This window comes from Lactuca sativa, chromosome 3, assembly GCF_002870075.4.
Source record: "Lactuca sativa cultivar Salinas chromosome 3, Lsat_Salinas_v11, whole genome shotgun sequence".
Classification (NCBI taxonomy): domain Eukaryota; kingdom Viridiplantae; phylum Streptophyta; class Magnoliopsida; order Asterales; family Asteraceae; genus Lactuca; species Lactuca sativa.
Genome location: NC_056625.2, coordinates 19,621,092 through 19,631,556, shown reverse-complemented (window position 1 = coordinate 19,631,556; position 10,465 = coordinate 19,621,092). Strand labels below are relative to the sequence as shown.

Genomic DNA, 10,465 nt, shown 5'->3' with positions numbered 1-10,465 from the left:
AAAGGACCACGAAACTAAAAAAGTCATGGTTTGGACTAAAACCCCAAAAAATGCATACCATAGGGACCATTTTTGCAATTTTGTCCTCGATTTATTTGTATCATAGATATCAATATGAGGACACATTACACTAAGAGATTAAAGGAGATGTAAATCATTAGTGTAAATGAATGTAATGTCTATTTATACTTATGTTTCTGTATTGACAATGACATCCTAAAGTTTTAATATAAACAAAATACATTTTATCGGAAATGCTTTGATAATATATTTATCATGTTTTATGGGAACAAATTCCGCAACATATTTTCTTTAAAATGGATACTCTAATTTTTAATAAGCATAAATAAAATTTTTAAAATGATCGTGAATTTGGGGATGTCACACCAAAAGATTATATCTGAAGCAATCATGACTCTAAGCTCATAGAATTATCCAAACTCCATAGATCAAGCCATAAAGGGACCACAACTTCATCCAAATGGACAAAAACAAGAAATTCACTTAGATCTAAAGGCGAAAACCAATAAAATAATTAACTTTATGACTTACACTGATCCACAAGTATAAGGATGGCTGATCCTTCACTTGCAATAACACCAATGACCAAAGGAAACTAGGGTTTCTCCTAAAGGGTGTTTTGGAGAATGTAGAGGCTACAAATGACGAATCATAGGGTTTAGAGTTCCTTAAATAAGACCATTTACCTAGAAAAGGCAATCTTCCCAAAGGTTAAAGTCGCATCGCGATCACTCCTCCACCGTGTCGCGTCAACGCGCAAAACACCCAGATCCCAGATTTCAGCAATTGTGAATGATGGCTTCATGCTTTGCTCCAACCCCGAATTCCATTGGCTATAAAAACCCCCTAATAAAATAGTGGAAAACATGATTGAAACTCGGATGATACACAATTACTCGGTTATAAAAACATCAAATAAAACCACCTAAATTTGTATTATTATTATTATTATTATTAATATTATTATTATTTGGTGTAAAATGACTTTTATATCATTTTGAGATAAATTTTATGTTTTAAAATTTATAAATTAAAAGCATTCAATTTTTCTTGTTCTAGTGTAGAAAGAAAAACTAATTTCATAATGAATTGTAAATTTAATCATGGCATAAAACTGGTACAAAACAAATCACTATAGTCACACCACCATTGCAGGATCTAGCCTCCAAGTCCAACAGTCAGCAACCGCCACATAGCGTTCTTGGTGTGCATCGGCCACCCGCCACTCCATCCGTTAAGACTACTAGGTGTGGGCAACATGTTGTTACATGTTATCACGCCCGAAAGAAAGAAAAGAAATGAAAATTAAGAGAAATGTGAAGTTAAGAGAAATAGATGTATTGTTTAGGTAAAATGAGTTAAATATGTGTATTTATAGTAGAGTTAATCTTATTCCTTTTAATGTTTATGACCATTTAACAACGGTCTAAAATAGGACCGTTTGATCGAAAATACAAGCGAATAACTCCTATGCCTCCCGTTGCCACAGTAACGCCGAATGTCATAACATCGGAAATCCACCCTCGTGTGTGTGTGGGGGGGGAGGGGGTGTCAGTGTGCTAGCCGTTATAACGGCGTTTTTGGTGGGCACATCGGATTAATTGGGTAGGACACTGCCCCTACCTGATAGCGTAACCCTTGCACATGATTACCTGATAGCGTAACCCTTGCACATGATGGTAGCAATTCCTCTCTTTTCCGTGAGGATTTCCTTGTAGATTATGTTTCAATGTCTGTTGACAAATGGATATTCACTATTTATACTTTATAGTTTGACTACTAACTAGACATATTTGAAGTATGGGTATTTGTTCTATGTTTACAGGGCTCTTTTGAGACTTTAGACAAACCTCGATGATCTTCATATATGTTATCCAAATTATTAAAATAAAACGACAATAAACATTTTAATCACATACTGACATACACAGAATCAAATCCTCAAATTAAGAAAGACCTATTTTTAATTAAAAATAAAAAAACAAACCCCCAAAATCATTGCACTTCAGAGAGCTAACAATATTGTAAAAACACCTCCTCAGATCCACTTCGATTTTCTTTTCTACTTTCTAAAAACGATTGCATCATTCTTAAACTACACCCAACTCGATCAATGACTCCTGAAGCTGTTAAGCTTCATTAAACAATTCATGTGTTGTATAATCCGTAATAAATGTAAATGTAGTTCCAACGAGTTTATCAGTTGAGGGATTCTTCACAACTCGAATGTTCCTGAAAGCTTCTTCTATACATCCATGGCTAAATTGCAAACTGGTCACTGCCGATAAATAGTGAGGACAAACTATATCAAGAAGCATCCATGGCTATCAAATCAATCAAATACTAATACAGTAATGTAGAACTCGTGGAGTTCGTATTCAGTAGCAAGATTTCAAAAAACTATTTATTCTTGATACGTTGATGACTAAATTGCATCAAGTTTACTTTTGGTTTGAAAGAAAACAATCAAGGTTGTAGCATTACATAAACAGAAAGAAAAAACCGTGTCAGAAAATAAGCATTGTTTGTACTAAAATCATGCATAATCAAAACCCTAGATTGAAAAATTATCATAACAATCATAAGATAATGATGAGGGAGGTGTGATGTTAAAGTCAAATACAGCATCAATGCCAAAAGTACATGAAGATAAAGAAAGAGCAGAAACAGACACACCACATTCATGAAGTAATCATGACGGAAAAACGAGGGTTTAAAAGGCTGACAAAATGTAATCAATACCCAAAAAAAAAACAAAAGCACTTCCAATTATCTTGCAGATTATTTAGAGTAGCAATAATTAAAGAAACCTTTCGAAGTAGCATCCTGTTTACGGGTGTTTGACCGATTTACAGAAAAGTCAAACATGATTCCTCATCATTATACCAATCTGCGCCTTCATCTATCATCACCGTACAAACAAAACTCGTAAGATTATAATTTAAACAATAGTTAAAATCGAAAAGAAAGCTAAACCCATCAAAAAGATCGAACCTTGTTGGTGAGCGAAAGTGGGCAGATTCCGAAAGATCCAAACTTTATGAATATTAAAGGAAGGACAATTGAGGGGAATGAAGCCTGGTCCGACGACACCAGAACCCATGATCAAGATTGGTTTGACACTAATCATTAATCACTAATCATCAGAGATCATTTGAGGCTCAATCCATTCAAAAACTGGATGGATCTTATCACACATGTGTATACGTATAGATAAGAAAGATAGATTCGAGCTTTCTTGTGGCCTTGAGCCAGACAACATTCCCCTCAAAAGAGAGAACTTCCTAGTTGATTCTTTTCTTCCTCTATGAGTAATCAACAGAGGGACGAGGGTAGTGTGTGTGATGATGGTGAGGAATGAAAAAAGAGAGGAGAGGGGAGAGAGATGTATAATGGAAGCCAGAAAGGGGTTTGTAGAAGAGGGGGGATAAAAGGACAAGCAAAGTCATAAATGCAAACCAAACACCCCGCCCCCACGGCCCTACACTCCTACCTCCTCTATTCATCTCTATATGCATATACTGTTGATGCCCTCCAATTTAAAACAGGATCCATTTGTGTACAAATCTTTTTGTTCAATGGACTAGAAAAAGCTCAAAAAGATAATGGTTATAAATTTATAATATAAGATTAAATCCATCAATACAATTCTTAAGCACTTAGTAATTAACATTAAATCGTAGTAAACATTGGAAGAAGGTGCTTCTACTTATGGTTAAATAAATTCTTGCAAATTAAATGGGTGCATGTGCAATGGTTCTTTGGGGTTATATAAATTTAGGCATATGTACTACGAAAAAAACGCACATTTTTATCAGTCTTTTAGTCCCTAGTGTCTATTTACTTGTATCATTCCAACATAATAGTAGGCATTTGTGTTTGTGAACGAAAACTAATGTGAGTTTTGGTTAATATTCATGGGAATATATATGAGGCTATCAAACTGATCATGTCTATTTAATTACATAGATCATGTGTATTTAATTACATAAATACAGTATTTATTTGGTTCAATCTCAAGATATCACTTCACGGGTTAACGTTATTAGATGAATCGTGATATATAACTGAGTTTATATATCCTTGGAACTAATATATGTTATAGCTTCTAAGTGAGTATAGTGTCATGTTTTGATCTTAATTAATCGGTGTTTTGAACAATATGGTTATAAATGCTACTATCGGATATGATACAAGACTTATGATGGATTCTTGTAGTTAAAATTTAATTTTTTCATCTAATTATTGGAGCATGATATTACTCGACGCCTTCAATATACTTGAATAGATGTAAGTGTATAACTGTATCCAGATGATATTACATAATGGTCAATCAAATTTAGTATCTTATTATACTTACCAGGCCGAGAAACCAATATGAACTAATATGGAAATTATTTGATCCATGTGTCATGTTTAATGATATAAGAACAAGTAGAGATAAAAGCACAATACATTCAGAAGTAATTAAGTAGTTAATAAAAGCTTTGTAGAGACAAACATTCATGTATAGATAAAGAACAATGATGTGTCGTTGGACATTTAACACTGTATATATAGTTGATTACTCTTTTTCTTTGCACAAGTGGTAACTTGTTCGATCTAATGTGTAACATACAAATAGTTTAGTATACTACATAAATAGCAATAAACTTATATACTAACAATGATATATTTTATAAGTGATAAGTTATTATTCACCAGCTATAATAACTAAATAAATAATTGGTTATGTGTTATTTATTAATTAAAATAAAAAAAATATTTATTAATTAAATAAAAAACGTATTTAATCAATCAACTAATTAATAAGAAATAGAAAAATGGGTTTGAATATACTTAAATGGTGCGACTTACAAGGTTTTAAAATAGCATCAAATAATGCAAGTATATATAAAAAGCCAAGTAAATGTTTATGATAACTATTCGTCTAAACTCTAATTATATCTCATTTCCTCTCCCTATCCCAAATCAACATGTCCCTTTTTTTGTGTTCGTCGACCATCAAGAACACATTAGGAAGACAGTGTCTTGTATTTTAATTGTTGATCAATTCGTATGGATACCAATAGTAGTAATCAATATTGCTTATTGTATCATACATCAAATGATTCCATATAAAATAAGGTAAGGATTTTATACAATTTATGGATTGATAAACTTAGTTGATTATTTGTTCTCTAAATAGAACCGACTTTTGATAATTGTAAAAAGTTTAACATGTAATTCCGTTATACATGATTTTTTAAACTATATTTTGAATCATTAAATTCCCAAAAACAATAGCTTTAGGAAACCTACTTAGACACAAATATAATATTGTAAAACCTTGTAGTATATTTAACACGCAAACTACATGGCGTTGAATTGGCGCACATGGGCACCTGGGAACATCACCTCATCCTTGTGTGGTGATGATGTGGAGTTCTTTTTGCTAGAGGGTTGTGGCCTCAGTCACTCCTTCTCATGTTATTTTTTTTTTCTCTTCCTCCTCTTATGTGATGGAGATATAATGTTGAAGTATCTTACTAATAAAGTCCCCTGATGTGGTGAGTATAAGTTTTTTTTTAGAAATGATAGAAATTATATAAAATCAAAACAAGAACTAGCAAGACGCTAGAACAAAACCAAAGTTACAACATTACAAGAAAGACATTATTAGGTTTTGTAACCAAATAACCAAATCTATCAATAACTTAGCTCTGTAGAACTCCAAAAGAAAGAATGAGAAACTATATCATCAAAAATAACAGACTTTTCTTTGGCTCCTCCTTGCCAAAAATGTACTTATTTCTAAACTTCCAAAGATACCACCAATTAACAAAAAACACTCCGTCAAGAACTTCTTTGGCGTGTTTTAGAAGTCTCACATTAAATGTGGTGAGTATATTTCACAATCTAATAATTCTAATATATTTCTAACATGTCTAATTTACCATCTACAGTACATAATAAAAGAATAGTTTTACATTGTCACGTGTCAGTCTCCTAAGCATCCATATTTATTATATGTCACATATCATTCATTTGGTCCTCCTCAATTTACATTAATTACATTTAAAACAATTATGGACAATTTTTGGCAATTTGATTATTTCCATCTAATCCTTTTAAATCAAGCAGTTAATTATTCCCGCTAACCGTACATCTTCTCATTGATTTTGTATCGATTCATTTTAATAACAACCTCATCCCATGAAATCAACAAGAAATTGTCAATTCCCGCTCACTTCATGATTACGGATAATACATCCACAAATCGAAAATCGGCAATTGAAATAATTGATTAATAATTATGAGTTTTTACTATAAAAATTTATTTATTTTTGTAATCGTGGAAACCATGGGCTATAACCTAGTAGGTATATATACGTTTGATATTGGCTTTCTAAATGAATTTAGTGTATTGTTTAATATTTTATACTTAAAAATTAAAATTTTCTATTTTGAACTTTTTTGCACTTAAATTTTAGAAAAAACTATCCGAAATATAAATAAGAAAGGTGAATTTTGCATGATTCTTATTATATCAAGGACTTTGATTATCATCAAGCTCTCTTTCTTCCCCTTATTTTCTTACATACTGTTAATTTACGTTATCATACTGTTAATTCAAAAAACATTAAATTATAGATAAACATTTAGAAATCTGTTTTATGAATTTATAATCAAACAAAACACCTAACTAAATGTAGTAAAAATTAAATTATTGATTATTAGATCTTTATTTAATTATGAACCGATAATATAATTTTTTATATTATAAAAATATTTCAATTCTTATTAATTTGTTTTGTAAATTGTAATATAACTTTCGAAAGTTGCATTAATAGTATGTGAACTTTACCTTTTGAATAGTTATTTTTTTTTAAACGATCAAAATGACTTTGGAACAAAACTGAAAATTGTATATACCTCATCGATCAATTATGAAAATTTAAAATTTTATAAATATAAATTAAATTAAATTATATATATATATATATATATATATATATATATATATATATATATATATATATATGTATATATATATATATGATAAAACTTCAAAAATGGCCTCTGTGGTTTTCAAAAATATCAAGTTTAATCCCTAAGTTCAAAAACCTCACAGATGGTCCATGTGGTTTCAAAACTTATAACATTTGGTCCTTCCGGCTAACTCCATTACCATTTAGCCGTTAAGTTAGGGGTATTTTTGTCATTTCACTGCACAAGCATCATTTATGAGGTTTTTAATTATTTTTTTAGTTAAATAAATAAATAATAATTAATATGCAAGGGTCTCTCTCTCCCTCCGATTTTTGTTCCATCGTGTAATTGACCTTGTAAACGACCCCAAATCCACTACGACCCAATTCATTTTCATGGGAGAAGTTTTTGGTTACGTTTTTGAGAACTTGAACAAAGAAGGTGAATCGATACCCGTTCCAGGTCCTTTGGTGGGAGTAGGTGATGATGTCATTACTGGTGCAGGTACCGAAGCATTGTGCTTCTTTGTCCTAGTCTTCTTCTTTCTAGGCACCAAAGCAGTAACTATAAAAGTCGAAGCAGTCACTGAAGCTGGAGGAGACGAGATCGAAGATTGATTTTGATTTTAGGTCAGAGGTGACCAACTCTGCAATAGGAACGTAAACGATTGGTGGAGCTGTCGTAGAATTCTCTTTGTGCGATTTCACAAGACAACACCCAACTCTTTGAGATTTAAACGATGGCAGGTCCTTTGATACATGTTTGATGTTGGTTTTGGTTTTAATTTCATCAAATTTTGGTTTTGAATTGTTTGATGTTGATTTCGGTTTGGATCTTACTATAGATTTCAAGATTGATTTTGATTTTAGGTTAGAGGTGACCATTGGTGTTTTCCCTTTTGTATATGAACAAATCGATTCCAAAACTGGTTTGTATAAGGGTAGGTAACTGTTGGAAGATAACGTAAAAGAATGGGGTGATGTTTTCTGATTGTGGTTGCAATAATGTATCTGATTTTTTCCATGTTTCTGTTTTCACATCGAACCAACAATTGACACACTTGTTTCTTTTTCAGCAACAGTGGAGGGCTTCTTGATGGATACTTTCTTGATGGGACGGGAAGAAAGGTGAAGAGATGAGGTCGTCGCAATCGATATGGTGGTGAAGGCGATGGTGGTGAAGGAAGAACTAGTTCGGTGGAGCTCTCATGGAGATTTAGACAGTATGGTTCTTATGATTAACAAACCAAAAAAATAAGGAGGGTGAAAAAAAAAAACCTAGAAAAACAAGAGAGAGAGAGAGAGAGAGAGAGAGGGAGAGACCCTTTTATATTTCATTTTTTTTTCTCTTTTTTTTCAAAAAAAAAGTAACTAAAAACCTCATAAATGGTCCCAGTGTAGTGAAATGACAAAAATACTCTTGACTTAACGGCTAAATGGTAACGAAGTTAGCCGAAAGGACCAAATGTTAAAAGTTTTGAAACCACAGGGACCATCTGTAAGGTTTTTTGAATATAGGGATTAAACTTAATATTTTTAAAAATCACAGGAACCATTTTTGAAGTTTTGTATATATATATATATATATATATATATATATATATATATATATATATATATATATATATATATATATATGAAAATTGCATGAATGGTCGTGTTAACTTTACCTTTTGAGTAGTCAGTTTTTTTTTTCTAAATGACCAAAATGGCTTTGGACTAAATCTTAAAATTATGTATACCTTAAAGATCAATTATGAAAATTTAAAATTATATATATATATATATATATATATATATATATATATATATATATATATATATATATATATATATATATATATATATATGTTATTTTGTTTTTTAATTTATTTTTCAAAAATTTTATAATTGTTTTTTTTTAACCTTTTTGACCTCTTTTTCTATTTTTTTTATAAGCTTAGTTATTTATGGTTGTTCTACTGTTTTTATTTATTTAGATTCAAGTAAATGAACTTAAATTCATAAACCATGTCAGAACCGCTTTTTTTTATAGTTTTTTGTATTTGTGAGTTGAACCGGTAATTTTTTTTAATTTAATGTCGTTACATTTCAAAAGAAATTAGTTGGATGCTCCATCAAATAACCGAAATTGTTATTTTATTTATTTAAATTAATTATTAGGTTAAAGTTTATATTGAATTATGTGTTTTAAATTTTTTCATAGTTATCAATGATAGCAATTTTATGTTTGTAGTTATCATTATTATTAGACAAAACTGCAAATTTGGTCCTTGTGGTTTGCCAAAACCTTTGGATGGGGTCAAAAAAATTTCCAGCTTGCACCAAAGGTCTAAAATCAAGGTTTTCATGGGTTTTTAGTCTATTCCGTCATTGTCCGTTTGTTTGGAGCCGTTAATGCCATCACGTGCCCTCCATGTGAGGGCATTTTGGTCATTTTAGGTCCTTATTTTAAATAATATCGTATTTCTCCTTTATATACGTACTCATATGCAATCCCCTTCTTCTTCTTCATTTTGATTTACAGAGAAGCAGCAACAAAGGTCTTCTTCGTCTCTCATCTACTTCTACTGCTACGAGCTTCAAAAATGGTGCTCTGCTTCTATGGGAATGTTGCTGTTGTGCGAACCTCATACCTCACGAAACCCTGGTGGTCGTTTTCTATGCATGCCCTAAAATGGTAAGCAAACTCATATTAGGTTATGATATTTCGGTAGTTATGCAATAACTCTTCTACTTTAATGTATTCTTGTAGGGATCCAGATGTGGATTTTTGGGGTAGGTCGATCCCCCTTTGTGTCAAAGATCAACTGTTATCATACCAGGACTGTTGAGAACAATAAATAGGTATGAGGTTGAAGTGAGTCAGCTGAAGATGTGTTTGCTTGCCTCGTGGGTCTTGTTTCTGTTGTTTGTGTTGTTTTGGAATTAGGAATTAGAGTTTAGGGCTTTTTTGTTCGTAATAACCACTTAAAAATGTTGTCTTTTGGTCCTAGAAGGTTTAATTGTGGTTTATATATGTTGTAAGTGTTGTCGTTTGGATCATTGGATATGTAATGCTTCTATGACAATGGGAAGTGTAATGGTTTTATCTTTTTATGAATATGAAATTATAAAGGTTTGATCTTGACATGATATGCAAGTGTAATGGTTTTTCTCTACGCTTGGATATGCAATTGTAATGGTTTTACATGTATATATTAAGTGCATTGCCATAACATCTTCATGCTTTGACAATACAAAATAAACCAATAACAAACTACATTACCAAAATGGCACCATAACAGATTAATGCCAAAACACAATCATCACCAACAAAGGGCAATTAAGTACATTACCAAAACATTGGAGTACATTGTTCCATAAAAGGGCATCAAAGTACATTATCAAAATGGAACCAAAAAGGCATCAAAGTACCAACTAAAGTGCATTAGCAAGTCTTCACAAACATAAACAAATTAAGTACTTAAACA

The 10,465-nt window shown here is 31.4% G+C and overlaps 1 long non-coding RNA gene across 1 annotated transcript; it reads right to left on the bottom strand.

Annotated features, from left to right (window-relative positions):
* Nucleotides 1-1,127: 1,127 nt before the first annotated feature.
* LOC111919028 (uncharacterized) lies at nucleotides 1,128-3,416 on the bottom strand. The gene is made up of 3 exons (XR_002859386.3): nucleotides 3,016-3,416; nucleotides 2,832-2,923; nucleotides 1,128-2,299 (listed from the first exon to the last, which is right to left on the bottom strand). It is a non-coding gene; the product is annotated as an uncharacterized LOC111919028 (long non-coding RNA).
* Between the last annotated feature and the right edge of the window lie 7,049 nt (nucleotides 3,417-10,465).